The 15485-nt window shown below is 38.5% G+C and overlaps 2 protein-coding genes across 8 annotated transcripts in view; one reads left to right on the plus strand and one right to left on the minus strand.

Moving 5' to 3' along the window:
* IFTAP (intraflagellar transport associated protein) overlaps positions 1 to 15485 on the minus strand; it is a 59399-nt gene that overhangs the window by 43398 nt on the left and 516 nt on the right. For 2 of the 7 annotated variants that reach the window (XM_027114966.1, XM_027114964.1), the window contains exon 2: positions 12258 to 12327. The exons of the other annotated variants lie outside the window; for them this stretch is intronic. The gene's annotated coding sequence lies outside the window, so the exon portion shown is untranslated. The remainder of the gene's footprint in view (positions 1 to 12257; positions 12328 to 15485) is intronic. 7 annotated transcript variants of the gene reach the window in all.
* Positions 11546 to 15485, plus strand: part of RAG2 (recombination activating 2) — a 6964-nt gene continuing 3024 nt past the window's right edge. The window contains exon 1 of the mRNA XM_027114962.1: positions 11546 to 11878. The gene's annotated coding sequence lies outside the window, so the exon portion shown is untranslated. The remainder of the gene's footprint in view (positions 11879 to 15485) is intronic.

Consider the following 15485-nt stretch of genomic DNA (forward strand, 5'->3'; position numbering starts at 1 on the left):
AAGCCTCCTTCTAAGACTGAGCCTAAATCTGTCTCCCTGTACCCTACCCCAACTGGTCCTGAGTCCCTGGATGGGACTGAATAATTTCAATCCTTTTTATCTGTGATATCCTTTCAAATATTTGAACAAGCCTATACTGTCCTTTCTCAATCTTCTCATTTCATTCACTTCATTTCTTTTTCAAAACCCAGTTCAGAATTCAGTTTCTCTTTGAAAGCTTCAGCTTCCCATCTCCCATCATCACAGGAAGAGCAAATCATAATTTCTGTGCTGCCTCTTTATAAGCGGTGTCTACTGTTCCACTTATCACATTGTATTGTAAATAGTTGTATACATTTCTGTGTCCTCTGTTAGACTTAAAGCCCGTGAAAGGCAGGGTCCATGTCTTTTCATAGCTCAGGAGGTGGCATAGAGCTGGCAGTCCATCAGTCTTAAGCTAAACTTATGCATTTGAGCAGGTACTATAGTCAGATATTGCTAGAAGCTGGCAAAAGACTCAACTAAACCTGCCCAATCACTATATCTGTACCTTGTATGACATGGCTTTGGGTCCTTTCACCCTTTTGATCAATCTACCTGGAAAAGATTTCACAGTGCCTGCATCCCTTTAAAATATGCCATCCAGAAATGAAGACAAGACTCCAGGTATGGTCTGGAGACACTGAGATTTGACTAACTCTCACGTTCCAAATGTTACACTCCTGCTTTATACCTGAAGATCACGTTCACATGCTAGTGCCGCTTCACATGGTCGGCTCATTCATTGACTGCTTCGCTAACTAAATGCTTGTCAGCTAAGACACAACGCCTCAATCCCTGCGGAGTTTGAACTTTGTTTTTGGTTGTGATATTTCATCTTGTTAAATTCCATTCATTCTGTGTGAAACATGATTCTTACACAGCTTTGAGAAAAAATGACTATCTACACAAAGCAGAAGAATAATGACAGCCTAAGCACCCAGTGTAATTCATGGGGGATAATAAAAAGGAGGGGTTCTCTGATACTGTATAGACACCATGTTCTTCTATTTTTCCAAAACAAGGGTGAAAATCTGGTGTCTGTTATTAACTTTATTTGGTATTTACCAAAAAGCTCAGAAAAAAAATAATAAAACAAAAATGTATTCATAAGATGATACCCAAAGTCACCTAGTGGCAAGACCTGACCTGAATTAATATGAAAGTGTTTATGACTTTTATTTATTCTGTTTAAATAGTATAACTATTCATATGCTTCCCTGAAAAAATACTAATGGGCTTGCTTTTGAGGTGCTTTCCTGATCTCACTGGAGATTTTCTGTAATACGTGGCATTTGCCCTGATTACCTTTCTAAACTCCAAAAACTTCTGAATTCTGAAAGACATCTGACCCCAAGGGTTTTAAACTGGAATTGCGAAGCTACAAGAACCTCCCAAGATTGCTATGAGGATTAGATGAATATACATGGGGCCTCAAGAAATGTTAGCTGTGATGACGATGATGATGATAATGGATCACTCTTAGTACTCTGTCCTTTGTCTACATGAAGACATGTTTTGACTGTGACCCCTTTGACTTTGAAGGTACTAATATTACCCAAAGATCAATCAGGAGAATTCGTGATGCATTACAACCCTAGATAAAACATGGTATTGTAGAAGTCCAAGTGAAAATAAAAAGTGTAGCTATGTGCCAACCCAAAGTGAAAGAAACTGTTTCAAGCTATTTGTACCTGAAAATTAGATATAGGAAAAAGCACCAGTTACAGTGTATGCAAATTTACCTATAATACTGCCAGGCTTCAGCAACCCATAGTTTAATATATTATGCTTTCAGTTGCTAAATAATAAATAATGATAAATTCAAAGGTGGCTATTATTTTACTATCAGTAGGACGTGTACTTCATTACAAACACTTCTGCTCTTCCAGAAGTGCATCCCAGCAAGATTCCAACACTATACTATATCAATCTCTTTCTCAAGGCTTCTCAGGTAATCTACTTCTACAGGCAAAATATCAAACAGAAGCAGCCAGGTTGTGTTTTATATTGCTGTAAATGCCTTCTCGTGGATGCTTTAAGGGTGATAACAGAAATTCCTCTAAACTTCCTTTGCAATTCTCAAATTGGTGTATTTTGAGTATGTAGCCTTAACACATCTCAGCTTTACTAAAAGGCAAACAGTCAACAGGCTGTACACAGCACAAATTCAGAATCTTTCAATGCCTTTAATTTTATTCTTGTGGTTACCAGAATACAGGAGAGGTTATGTTTTTACTGACTTTTTAAAGACTTTTGGAAAATCCAGTTTTACAAGCTGTCATTGTTTAGAGAGTTTAAAAGATACCCACCTTCAAATTTAGAACTTTCCTTATCTATAAAAATATAAATAACCTCATGTTAAAAGTCCCCAGAGACTGACAGAGCAGATAATCATTTACCAGACTGTCAAGTGGTTTATGCAAATCCTAGTGGTTTTCTAGAAGGAAGCAATGCTTTTTCAGTTACCGTTCACATTAGTTTGTGTTTTTACCATAAAGTACTTTTCTAAAACAGAAAAAGGAAGAGAGAGACACACATGCTTGGACAACAGGATTCTTTGTTTTGGTTTGGTGTTTTGTTTTAAGGCTTAAAGCTCCACATAAAAGACCCAGAGCATATTGTGATGATAACTAAAACTAAATGTATAACAACGCCCACTGGTAAATCAGAAGTAACACTTTCACAGTCACAGCACCCAGAAGAACCACTGGGAGGATGTATTGCTCTGCTTTGACTACTGAATTTCACAGGGAGACCACAAGCTTCCTTAGGAACATGGCTCTCTTCTTACTGAGTCACTGGGAGCTAGCAAGAAAGTCACATAACCTTCCTGGAGTCCCCTTTCTTACTACCAAATAACGAAACTAACGACCACTCAAGCCGGTTAGTGTCACCTGCTCTCTGAAAGGACATGTAACTAGATGAGGCTGGTACTGAACCCAAGTTTGACTGCTCACTGCTGGGAAGACCAATACTTGAGACACAAGTGTTGGTGAAAACGGAAAAGTTGCTTTATTCAGGAGCTGATGCCATGGCTATAATTCCCCACTGTCAACCCTTCACTCCACTGCTATGGAATAGCAGGGACGTCTGTCTTTTGTAACTTTTTCTAGGAGAGAGCAAAAGCAATGGTTGCAACATTGTATTATGTACTCAGAGCCTCCGTGATGGTTTAGGAGTTTCAGTTTTTAATTGATCCTGGCGTGTCATCAAGTTCAGGTCCACTTGGGGCCAGCTGGTTGAACCCACAGGACATTATCTCCGACAGTCTGGGGTCATAAATCAAGGCACTGGTTTAAGATAACAATCATGAAAAAAATTAAGTTGGGCTTGTACTTCCTTTGTTTGTAAACTCCCTCACTTCCCTAGTTAGTAGCTGTTTGAATCTGCTCTTTGGAACTCAGGGAAGATCTAGGAGACTAGAGCCTTTTTACAAACAAGAGGCAGGCAGAGGACATGGGGTGGGGAGGGGGGTGTCTGTCCCAGGAAGGTCCCTGTAAAGGGTACCTGCTCCTTTACAGACATTATTATAAAATTCGGTATGTGGAATTATCACCATCGCTGTAGCATATCTTTGATGCTTATCTTCACATCCCTGCTTCATGAGACTTAGCTAAACAAAACACAACTGTCAGAGACGAGCGTGATAAGCCTTAAGAAACAAGTCACCCTGAGCTAGTGTCCCCTCTCAAAGTACATAACCTGCTTTCTAACAGCACAGAAAGGTGTAAGTCTGCAAAAAGGTTTGTTTGTGTTTTTTTAAATTGTGAGGTTTACCACTGATGCTTGAAAGTAATAAATAATAACACATTTTTAAAGAGTTGTGCAGGGGCTATCAAAGCCCACATTCTCAAATTCTCATAGTTCTTCTTCATAAGAAGCTCCTGCTGTGTGAAACGTAAAATGGGATATTTTAAAAAGAATTCATCTAGCCTGAGGAATGAAACCATCAACCTTGAGACTTCAAAGGCTAGGTTTCCTTTTATACTTTGGAAAATGGACAAATCTCAAAAGACCAAATTATACTGTACGGGTATAGATTTATTGACATGATAGAAGAGACTCGGTGTGAACTGATGGCTTCTGCCTTGACTGAACAACAACTATTTTGCATCCTATAATACTTTTTATGTCGTTTAGATCATATTAAGGAGTACGAAACCCAAGGACAGAAATTGCCAAAGATTCTCAGAGTTGAGAGAAATCTAAAGGTCATCTAGTCCAATCACAGAGAACAAATAAAGGAATCTGGTAAAGAAACTGTAAGTGAGGTTTTTGTCAACTAATGACTCTACTGATGAGCAGTATTATGTGGTTCTCGTATCATAAACAGTAATGAGATGTTCTTGATTATGACTTTTAAGGCACACATGAAGTCATCAGGAACTTAAACAAAAAGCGGCAATCTCACCCTGGTTGGATATATCCATGCGTCTGACTACAAGCACATTCTGTACCCCAATAACATACAAAACATCTTGAGACAAAGCACACACACACACAGACACATATGCATATATACCATTGTTTTAGACATCTACCAGAAGGAACAAGAAAACAAAGGAAAAGAGGAAGGCATAAATACAAAACACCTTACAAAACAGAAAAGGATCTAAACTCCTTTACAGTTTATCAGGATGAGATAAAGACATACATTCTAGCATCTAAGAATACACAGCATTCCAATTTATAAGCTTCTCCCAACAAGCCTTTTTTAATACGTTAAAAAGCATGGAATTCTCCATTATCACCGAAAAAGTTGACAGTATAAGCCTCTGGACTTCCATATAAACTCCCCTAGGTACAAGCCTCTGCAGTGAATATTATGGAAAGCATTTGTGGGAGGCAGGAGAGGCTTAGGGCTGAACGTTGACTACAAAGCTTTAGAAGACAGAAGTTGTGTATTGTCATCTGTGCAGAGGTCTCAGAAGTACGCATGTCTTTGTTTTACTCTTTCCTTGACAAAAGATCTCACCTTAAGGAAAAGAGAAAGAGAAGACACCCAGTAAAAGTTTACCAAGAAATGTTGGAACTCAGGCGTGTTGATCGTTTTCCTCTTGCAGAAAGCTCTGGAGGATGGGAATAATACTGATCTATAAAATTACATGTTTAAGCAGAAACTTTCCTCTTGAAAAATTTGCTTCCCCCCCTTTCCTGATCATCCATCCAAGTTACTGCAATGGGGTTTCTTGAGGCTATCATTCATTAAGCCCTGTTGTTCACCAGCAGACTGTATAAAATCAACTTTATTTCCCCAAAATATACTCTTCCTCCAAGCTGTTTAAGCCAACCCAGAAACGTCTGCCTTGACTCACTGAGGCAGGTCAACTATTAGACTGTTTTCAACTACACAGTTATTAATTCCATTAAACAAAAATGCAAACAGTTAAGCATTCAGAACTGCCTCTCCCTGCTCACTCCCTATTGTTTTTTTAAAAAGCAAATTACCTGTGGACATGGAAGCTGAAGGATATACCCATAAGACAAATTTCAGAAAATCCATTGTTTTTGAAAGCAGAAAGATACCTTTTCACTAACATTTTTTGTTTCTTAATTTGCTTTTTTGAAAAATTTAAGAGTCGTGTAATCACAAGTCAATACCCTACCTTCACCCCCTAACAAAACTCCTACAAGCATATTAACTGACCTCTAGACTAATACATTTTATCAAGAAAAATGTACAATACACATATTTCAATCTTATTCAAAACTGATCTCCTAGCCTCAGAAATGTGATCAACTACCTCAGTGAGTTACAGACAGTGAGTTTTTCAGTGCACATTTTTTCAAGGCCCCTGATGAAGCTGTGAATCTATAAGGCAGTAGAGTTTCTAAGTTAACTTTAGAGCTCTATAATCATGCAATAAGATTTCAATCATAAAAGATTTATTAGCTCAATTGTAATCCCACCTTCCCATGGGACGCAATGTCCCATTACTGCTCATTTTATCTGTACTGCATAACTACTGTGGCACAAAGGCATCTACTCTCAATTAAAATCATCCCTTTTTCTCCAGCTCCGGAGCCTGTCGGCCACATGCACAGTGCACAGCACTTTCACAAAACCAGAAAGCCTGCTTTAAAGCAACACCTGCACAGTTAGTTAGGAGCAGGTGTAGACCAACCAAACTAAATCAACTCTGCTTTTAGGAATTCATTTCCAAGTGTTTTGAAATGTCAGATCTTGCAAATAAAGCTGACCTTTTCATCTGACGTTATCTTAAAAGAAATAAGATTTTAAAATATATTTCTCAGCTATTTTTGATTCTAAATTCCTATGACCATGGAATAATAAATGGGCCTCAAGAAGTAATACAGTGCTTCCCTAGCTTCCAATTTCTCTCAGCATTTTATTTGCAATTTTGCCTTGATGTATACCACATAACATACACACACACCAACATAAAAACTATTTCTTTTTGCCATCATGGTTTCTATACTCAAAGGTAGAAATTAACATACACAAATTCCCTCCTTCTCTAAGAATAAAAATTTTAAGTGCATTTTCTTTCTAGTACAACATTGTAAAACACCTCTGAAATTTTGCTCCATTTTATTTTACAACTAAGTGTCCACCTTACATCACGGAACATTCTGGTCAGGTGGCTGTATTTAATTCATTACTTTAAATAAAAAATGACAAGTCACTTGTCACATTCTTCTCTTGACAACCCATCATACTAACTGTAGATTGCTTCCTTCTATACATTTCCTTTTCCTTCCTCTTTTCTCCTCTTGGCTAGTTTCAGTTGTGGCTTCTATCATGGGATTCATTCAACAAGCCAAACATCTCCCTTTCCCACACTATTTACATTATTTCCTGAAAAACCAGCCACTTATTAAAGAAGTAAAAATTGTCTATGCCTTTTTTTTTTTTTTTTTTTTTTGGTACGCAGGCCTCTCCCGTTGTGGAGTACAGGCTCTGGACGCGCAGGCTCAGCGTCCATGGCTCACGGGCCCCACCACTCCGCAGCATGTGGGATCTTCCCAGACCGGGGCACGAACCCGTGTCCCCTGCATCGGCAGGCGGACTCTCAACCACTGCGCCACCAGGGAAGCCCTGTCTATGCCTATTTGAATGCTATGAAAAGCTGCCACTGACCTCATTTCAAACACTTGCTAACCCATTGAGCAACAATGTCATTTAAGTTTTTTCTCCATTTATACGATGGGGATGGAAATGCTTGAGAGGTCACTGCACTTCTTAAGAAACACCGTCATGAGTTCACAAAACTGTGCTCCTCCCCTGCCCTCCTCCACCCACCATGTACACACACCCCTGCAGCTATGTTACCCTTTCAAGTTATTTAACTTTTCTAGCCTTAAGCAGTTTGAATGTAGGTATAAGGGGACTGGACTTGAAGCTGTCTTCCATCTCTGACGTTCTATTTTTCTCCAATTATGCTTCCTTTTCATTCAATTACTATGTCAGTATATCCCATTACTAAGTTTTTTATCTCCTCTGTGGAATAAAACTTATTCTACTCTGTAATGACACGGACTTGTATTCTTTAATTGTCCATAGTCTTTGGATTTAAGGCACGAGAAATCCATATAGTTCGGTAGGAATTTGGCTCTGCCCCTATAACTGTGATTTCTTGGTGAACTTTTAAGAAAGGGTGAGCATAGGAAGAATGTAAAACATGTTTATCCTCAATCAAAAAGTTGCTTCATCCTGCTATCATGCATGTTCCTTAAGGGCAAGAGCTGAGTCTGTGATTTTTTTTTTCCTAATTCTCCGCATGACTCTATACATAGTGGATACTCAATAAATATTGTTCATGACTTCACATTTAGTTTCTATGCTGAGGACTCTGGTAGACTGGGGGCTCTGAAGGAGCTCACTGCGAGTCTAATGCTTTCTTAATGTGTGGCAAGGGCTCAGGGTTTAAAAATCCATTTCCAAATATGTTGCTAATTTCCAGTCTCTTTAGGAGACAAGTAACCCATTTAGCAAAAAACTGCCTGTTTTCTGGTGTTAGTAGAATGCAAAGGCTAAAACACTTACCTAAACCTACCCCTGGTTTCTAGGTTGCATTTCTTACTTTATATTTACTGTGGAGCTGTCACTGATGCTGGAATCTCAAGTGCCAGGATCATTATACACCATAAACAGGTTAGAGAAATAACCCAGTACTCGTTTGCAGACAAAGAAAAAAAAGTCATCATGGAAGTAACAGAAGAGATGATGACACTTTTTTAAGTCATGGACCAACATTCCAAATGCCAAGAATCAGCCAAACAACTGAGCTACTTGTCAGTTTTTTAAAAGTCAACCCTGAAAATATATCCTAAAATTTGGCAAAAAATGAAAACCTTCACTTACACAAATATATTTATGGCACCATCATCATTACACAAGATCTACTGAGTACACTCTTTAAAACAGTTTATATCCATTAATCCTCCCAGTAAGGCAGGTATCCTCCCTGTTTTAGAGATAAGGAAATTGAAGGTCAAAAAGGCCATTCAGCTAGTAAGTGGCAGAACTAAGACCCAACTCCAAATCTGTCTACCTCTGATCCCTGCATTCTATCATCTAAGCCACATAGAACCTGATTAAATGACCAACAATACTGAATGGTCAGATATATTTACTTAATGGAATTTTAGGCAACTATTAAAAATTTTGGAAATAAAATATACATTTCATAGTATATATGAAATAATGTTACATTAAAAAGATAAAACAAAATTTAAATACATTCTTATCATAACTAAGTAAAAATATGTATACATTTGGGAAAAAATTAGAATAGAGCACAAAGAAATGAAAAGTTTTATGGTCGGGAAATGGGCTTAATAAATGGTATATATTTTTCTTGATGTAACTGTTTTTAATGAATTGTTTAAAATTAGGTGAGCTACAGTAATCAAGACAGTGTGGTATCGGTGAAAGAATATACAAATACATCAATGGAACAGAAAAGAGAACCCAGAAATAGACCCACATAAGTATAGCTAACTGATCTTTGACCAAGGAGCAAAGGCAATACAATGGAGCAAAGACAGTCTTTTCAACAAAGGGTTCTGGAACAACTAGACATCCACATGCAAAAACAGGAATCTAGACACAGACTTTATACCCTTCACAAGAATTAACTCAGAGTGGATCACAGACCTAAGTGTTAACAACAAAAATTATAAAACTCCTAGAAGATAACATAGAAGAAAACCTAGATGACCTTGGGTATGGCAATGACGTTTTAGATATAACAGTAAAGGCACAATCCATGAAGGAAATAATTGATAAGCTGAACTTCATAAAAATTAAAAACTTATACTCTCCAAAAGACACTAACAGGACTTCCCTGGTGGCACAGTGGTTAAGCATCCACCTGCCAATTCAGGGGACACGGGTTCGATCCCTGGTCCGGGAAGATCCCACATGCCACAGAGCAACTAAGCCCGTGCACCACAACTCCTGAGCCTGTGCTCTAGAGCCCATGAGCCACAACTACTGAAGCCCACGTGCGACAACTACTGAAGCCCGTGAGCTCTAGGGCCCGCGTGCTGCAACTACTGAGGCTGTGTGCTGCAACTACTGAAGCCTGCGCACCTAGAGCCCGTGCTCCACAACAAGAGAAACCACCACAAAAAGAAGCCCGCTACAACAGAGTAGCCCCCGCTCACCGCAACTAGAGAAAGCCCGTGCACAGCAATGAAGACCCAACGCAGCCAAATAAATAAATAAATAAAACTATAAAAAAATAAAATAACAAAAGACACTGACAAGAGAATGAAAAGAAAAGCCACGTGATAGCAGAGAATACTTGCAAAAGACACATCTGGTAAAGAACCGTTATCCAAAATATACACAGAACTCTTAAAATACAATAATAAGAAGACAAACAACTTGATTAAAAAATGGACCAAACGCCTTACTAGACACCTCACTAAAGAAGACATAGAGATGACAAATAAGCAAATGAAAAGATGCTCCGCATCATATGTCATTAGGAAAATGAAAATTAAAACAAGATAACTACTACACACCTATTAGAATGGCCAAAATCCAGAACACTGACAACACCAACTGCTGGCTAGGATGTACGGCAACATGAACTCTCATTCATCGGTGGTGGTTATGCAAAATCATACGGCCACTTTGGAAGACAGTCTGGAGGTTTCTAACACAACTAAACATACTCTTACCATATGAATTATCAGTAGTGCTCCTTGGTATTTACCCAAAGGAGCTGAAAACTTATGTCCACACAAAAACCTGCACATGGATGTTTACAGCAGCTTTATTCATAATTGCCAAAACCTGAAAGCAACCAAGATGTCCTTCAGTAGGAAAATACAGTAGATAAACTGGAATATCCAGACAATGGAATATTATTCAGAGCTAAAAAGAAATGAGCTATCGAGTCATAAAAAGCCTAGGAGGAAACTTAAATGTATATTACTAAGTGAAAGAAGCCAATCTGAAAACTATATGACGTTCTGGAGTATGCAAAACTATGGAAACAGTAAAAAGATCGGTGGTTACCATGGATTGAGGGGAGGGAGCAACAAATAGGTGGTGCACAGAAAATTTTTAGGGCAGTGAAATTATTCTGCATGATACTATAATAGTAGATACATGCCATTATACATTTGTCCAAAGCCATCGAACATACACCACCAAGAGTGAATGTTAATGTAACTTTGGGTGATAATAGTGTGTCAATGTAGGTTCATCGATTGTAACAAATGTACCTCTGGTGGGAGATGTTGGTAATGAGGGAGGCTATGAGTGAGTGGGGGGCACGAGGTATATGGGAACCCTCTGTACCTTCCACACAATTTTACTGCGAACCTAAAACTGCTCTAAAAACTTAGGCCATTAAAAAAAATTAAGTCAGCTTTTTCATCTGTTCTCAACCTTTTGGTTTATTCTTCCTTTGATTATGAAACTTTGGAGTGGGAATGGGGAGGCTACTATCATAGTTTTTAAGACCACTGTGGGATATTTTCCTTGGCTAAGCACTTCAAAGACTTTATCTCATCTAGTCTTTTTGCAACAATCTTTTGACGTAAATATTTCTATCCCCATTTCAGAGGTGGGGGAAAAGAGGCTTAAGGACTAAGATGACTCCACCTGGAAAATGGCAAAGCTGGCAGAGAAAACCAGGTCAGCTTGACTCTAAAGCCCATTTTCTTAATCATTCCACTATACAATATTACACAGCAGTTCCCTGACACAAAGCTGGTGGTAGGCCTCCCATAATCAGAACTCCTTCTGAGCCTTGCATTAAAGAAAATGAGACCACTGAGGAGCAATTCACGGTCAAAATAACTGACATTCGTATTAGTAGTCTCTGCTTTAGTAAAAATAATTTCCCATTCGAATCATACAGTATTTTTAAAATAATGTTTATTATTTAAACATTAAATATTAGTGTTTAAATAATAAACATTAATGTTTATTAATTATATAAACATTATTATATTATTAATGTTTATTAAGTGTTTAAATAATAAACACTTAATAAACATATTAAACATTCTAAAATGTTTTTAATATATCAGGATTTTACCAGTTTTTTGTGGTTTTTTTGGTCTTTACAGATAATAGATTATGTTTCCATTGTTCACCAGTAAGGAAACAGTTAAATCTTGAGGGTACACCCCGGTTGGATATCTCCCTTAACCATCTAAAGAAAAAAAAAAAGGTCACAGTCAGTTACTCCCGTTAGATCAGTGTTCACTGGAACATCTGTAGGCACACATACATACTCTCTTTACTGTCATCCTTCTGCAGGCCACGGTCAGAGTGAGCAGTCAGTGAATCTTCCCCAAGCGCTGACGTTTAATACCTGGTTTAGCAGCAAAGATTCAGAGAGGGGTGAGCTGCGCCCCTGGCCTTCAGGTAGGTCCACTAACTTCATTTCTACCAGAGCTAAAATATGGGAGCCTACGTTTGTCAACTTTAAGGGAAAGATGCCCCCCTTCAGCAGTATGTTAGTTCCAGGTGGACTGGGTGTTCAGATGGGGAAGGGATGATGTAGAATTTGGAGAGAGAGGGGCTTTCTGGTCTCAGGCTGCTGCAAGGATTTTATTCCCGTGGCATCAGTGTTGAAATTTTAATCTTAGTGCATAAATGCTTCTCTGGCATAAGTGTCAGAAGGAAGACCTAATCCTGGTTTTACTGCCAGCAAAAAAGTCAAACACTGTATGCCTCAAACCTGATTAACCGTGCAAGAGTGTGTTAATTCGTACACGAAAAGACTGCAGTTACACGAGGTTACCTGCTCTTTTGGAGCAATCAGGAAAACGGGCAACACTGATCAGCAAGATTTAATGCTTCCGAGTAGCTTCCTTTGGAAGGAAAAGAGTGTCAGTTCAGACACAGGAAACTACAAACGCAGACCTTACATCATTAGCCCTTTTTTGATTCTCAACTATGCCCTAGCTTCACAGTGAATAAATGAAAATCTCCCTGCTGAGGAATGTTAGCATGGGGTTGGGAGACTTGTATAAATTTATTGGTCCTATATTTCTGACCTTTAAAAAGAATCTTTAATGTGTTGACTTTGAAACTTCTTTTGGTCACAGAACAGTGTCTTTTTTTTCCAAATCTGCCTGTGTTTATCTGGCCTATTTAAAGAAAACCACTTCAGTAGATTTAGTTCTAGTGTCACCTTTTAAAAACCAAAATGTGATGAATAGAGTCATAGTAAAACCGTGGAAAACATACTATAGTCTATTCCTGTAAAGACATACTTAAGTTAGTAAAGCAAAACTGCAGAATAAACAAGTATGGCAAAATAATGTGAAAACACTTTCAATGTTCTTGTTCATTCTTTAAATACATAAGTCATCTGCCCGTAGTTTAAAATGAATAATCTAAAAATTAAATACACAGATTCTTGAACTGTGTTACAAGAAGAGGTAATTCATCTTAACAGTAATCAACTTTACCACTATTTTTAGGGCCCTGAAATTATGAGGTGAGCCAAATAGCAGGGCACCAAAGGGAGAACAGGTCAGAAATCTTTGGGGACCCAAAATAAGCTACAAAAAGGGGTAGTATTCCTTATGTCTTGCCCAAGAAAATATTTCTGTTTAATCTACAATAACAGTGTTTTCACTTATGAGAAGCCAAAATCCCTATGAACTTTAAAATGAAGCCAATGGGCTACAATGAAAACATTTTATTTTTAATTTTCCATTTAAAAGCAAGCGTTCTTATTGTATGGTCACCCCTTGGGATCTGGGACCCATTACCTCTGTAGAGCTTGCTTTCTATCCCAATAACGGTCTTCACAGGTGTTTACAACAAGCAGGCTTTGGTGCTCCCTCAGCCCAAACGTGAGCAACTCTCTAAAAATCATCACACATCATGCTGAGTGTAATCGCGTATGGTTTTCCTTTACCAAACTGAGCGCCAAGAATACTTCCTTTCAGTTCCCATGGAGAGCATTTTCTTAGTTGCACAGATGCCTTCTCTCATGTATACCTGGATAGGCCACGAGTAAATAAAACACTTGCCCAGGTTATTTCATAAGCAAGGCAAGTTGCTGAACCTACAAACCACCATGGTCTGAGGAAGAAAAAGGCTTGCTTTCATAACCTTAGTAATAATCCTTCTCGTTCACCAGTTCCTCACTTGGTTTAATAACCCACAGATGATTATTAAAATATCACACCTTGAGGAGTCTCCCAAGTAAGCTAAACATAAGTAGAAGAGAATAATTAGCAATTAATTACACCTGATCTTCAAGGCAAACAGCCCCACCAAGATCTCATTAGACTGACCATAAACTCCACACAGTCCAAAGAACCTTTGCAAGGGGAATAAAAATAAATTACAGCATCAATTAACATTTCTTCAATACTTATTATGTGCCAGCATATATGATCACATATGTGCTATGTGATTTACATGTGTCACCCCATTTATTCTCAAAAATAACTCAATGAATAGGTACTAATATTATCCCCATTTTGCAGATAAAAAAAGAGACAAAAAACTTGCCCAAAATAGTTACACAGCAAATAACTTTTAGAGCCCAAATTTGGACTCAGACATTCCAACTTCAGAGTCTGCATATTTAATGAGGGGTTAGAGAAAGGGTAACAAGAAGAATGAAATATTTCCTGTTATTTAAACTGAACCTACCACCAACTCCTCTGCTGTATATGTTTATCTAATTCTCACTAGTCTAAAAAATTATCAGTCTACACCCACTCACCAGATTCCCAGATCCTAAAGCCCTTCTAATCATCTCCAACATTATAAACATCATCTGCCATGACTGGCAGGTAACTGTGCATTAACAATCTTACTTTTTATAAGTTCAAGCATAATCGTCACAGCTATGACCTACAGTGTATAAAGCCCTGTCCTAAGTGCTTTGCATGTATTAACTTACTAACCACAACTTACATCAACCTGTAAGGTAGGTAAAATTATTATTTCATTTTACAGATGAGGAAACTGAGACACAAAGAGGTTAAATTACTTGCCCAAGGTCACACAGTAAGTGACAGAGCCAGGATTTGAATCCAGCCAGTCAGCCTTCAGAGCCCATACTCTTAGACACTGTTTTATACTGTTTTTGAAGCATATTAACAATTTACTCTTAAAAGTCAAGGAATCTGTACTATTTTGTTTCCTTTAATATTTAGTGCCTAGGACCTCACTCTGCAAACAGGGCGTGCATTTCCCATTAAGGCTCCTGACATCTCTCCAAGGTAAGTAATAATTTTTCTAAAACTTAAAATTTATCGGTCTTCCCTGGTGTCGCAGTGGTTGAGAGTCCGCCTGCCGATGCAGGGGACACGGGTTCGTGCCCCGGTCAGGGAAGATCCCACACGTCGCGGAGCGGCTGGGCCCGTGAGCCATGGCCGCTGAGCCTGCGCGTCCGGAGCCAGTGCTCCGCAGCGGGAGAGGCCACAACAGTGAGAGGCCCGCGTACCGCAAAAAAAAAAAAAATTAAAATTTATCAAGCTTACTCCATCTAGTAAATACCTGTTTTAAAAAATCATACAAATATTACATTCTGAATAATTCTGGCACCTCTTTGCTTAATGCCTGCTTACAACAGAATTACTAATTACTTCCAAAGTTCTGGGGCTGGAAAGAGAGATCTGAAATAACAGCCACTAACTCTATTTTCTTATCCAAAAAGAGGGAGGAGTGGGGGCTAGGGGAGGAAGGGAGAAGGAGAGGTGTTTAGGAAACTTCTCTGTATCCCTAAAAGAACTCTAAAAACCGGAGGAAGAGTAGCTGAGAAAACAAATGGCCTTTGGCGTGGTACCCGCTAAAGTCTCATTACTGTGTCTCCATGACTAAATACAGGAGTGGTAAAAAACCATTATCAGGTAAATTCTCCCCTGCACCCCAGGTAATCTTTCGGTTCCGCAAAATAGTCATAGCTTTTTATTCTCTGTGCCCCCGTCACACCCCCGCCCCATTAAGCTAAGGAGGCCCGGGGGTGCAATTTTTTTTTTTTTTTTTTTTTTTTTTTTTT

The sequence above is a fragment of the Aethalodelphis obliquidens genome, unplaced genomic scaffold (assembly GCF_003676395.1).
Source record: "Aethalodelphis obliquidens isolate GAN/ISIS:26980383/991018 unplaced genomic scaffold, ASM367639v1 scaffold14, whole genome shotgun sequence".
Classification (NCBI taxonomy): domain Eukaryota; kingdom Metazoa; phylum Chordata; class Mammalia; order Artiodactyla; family Delphinidae; genus Aethalodelphis; species Aethalodelphis obliquidens.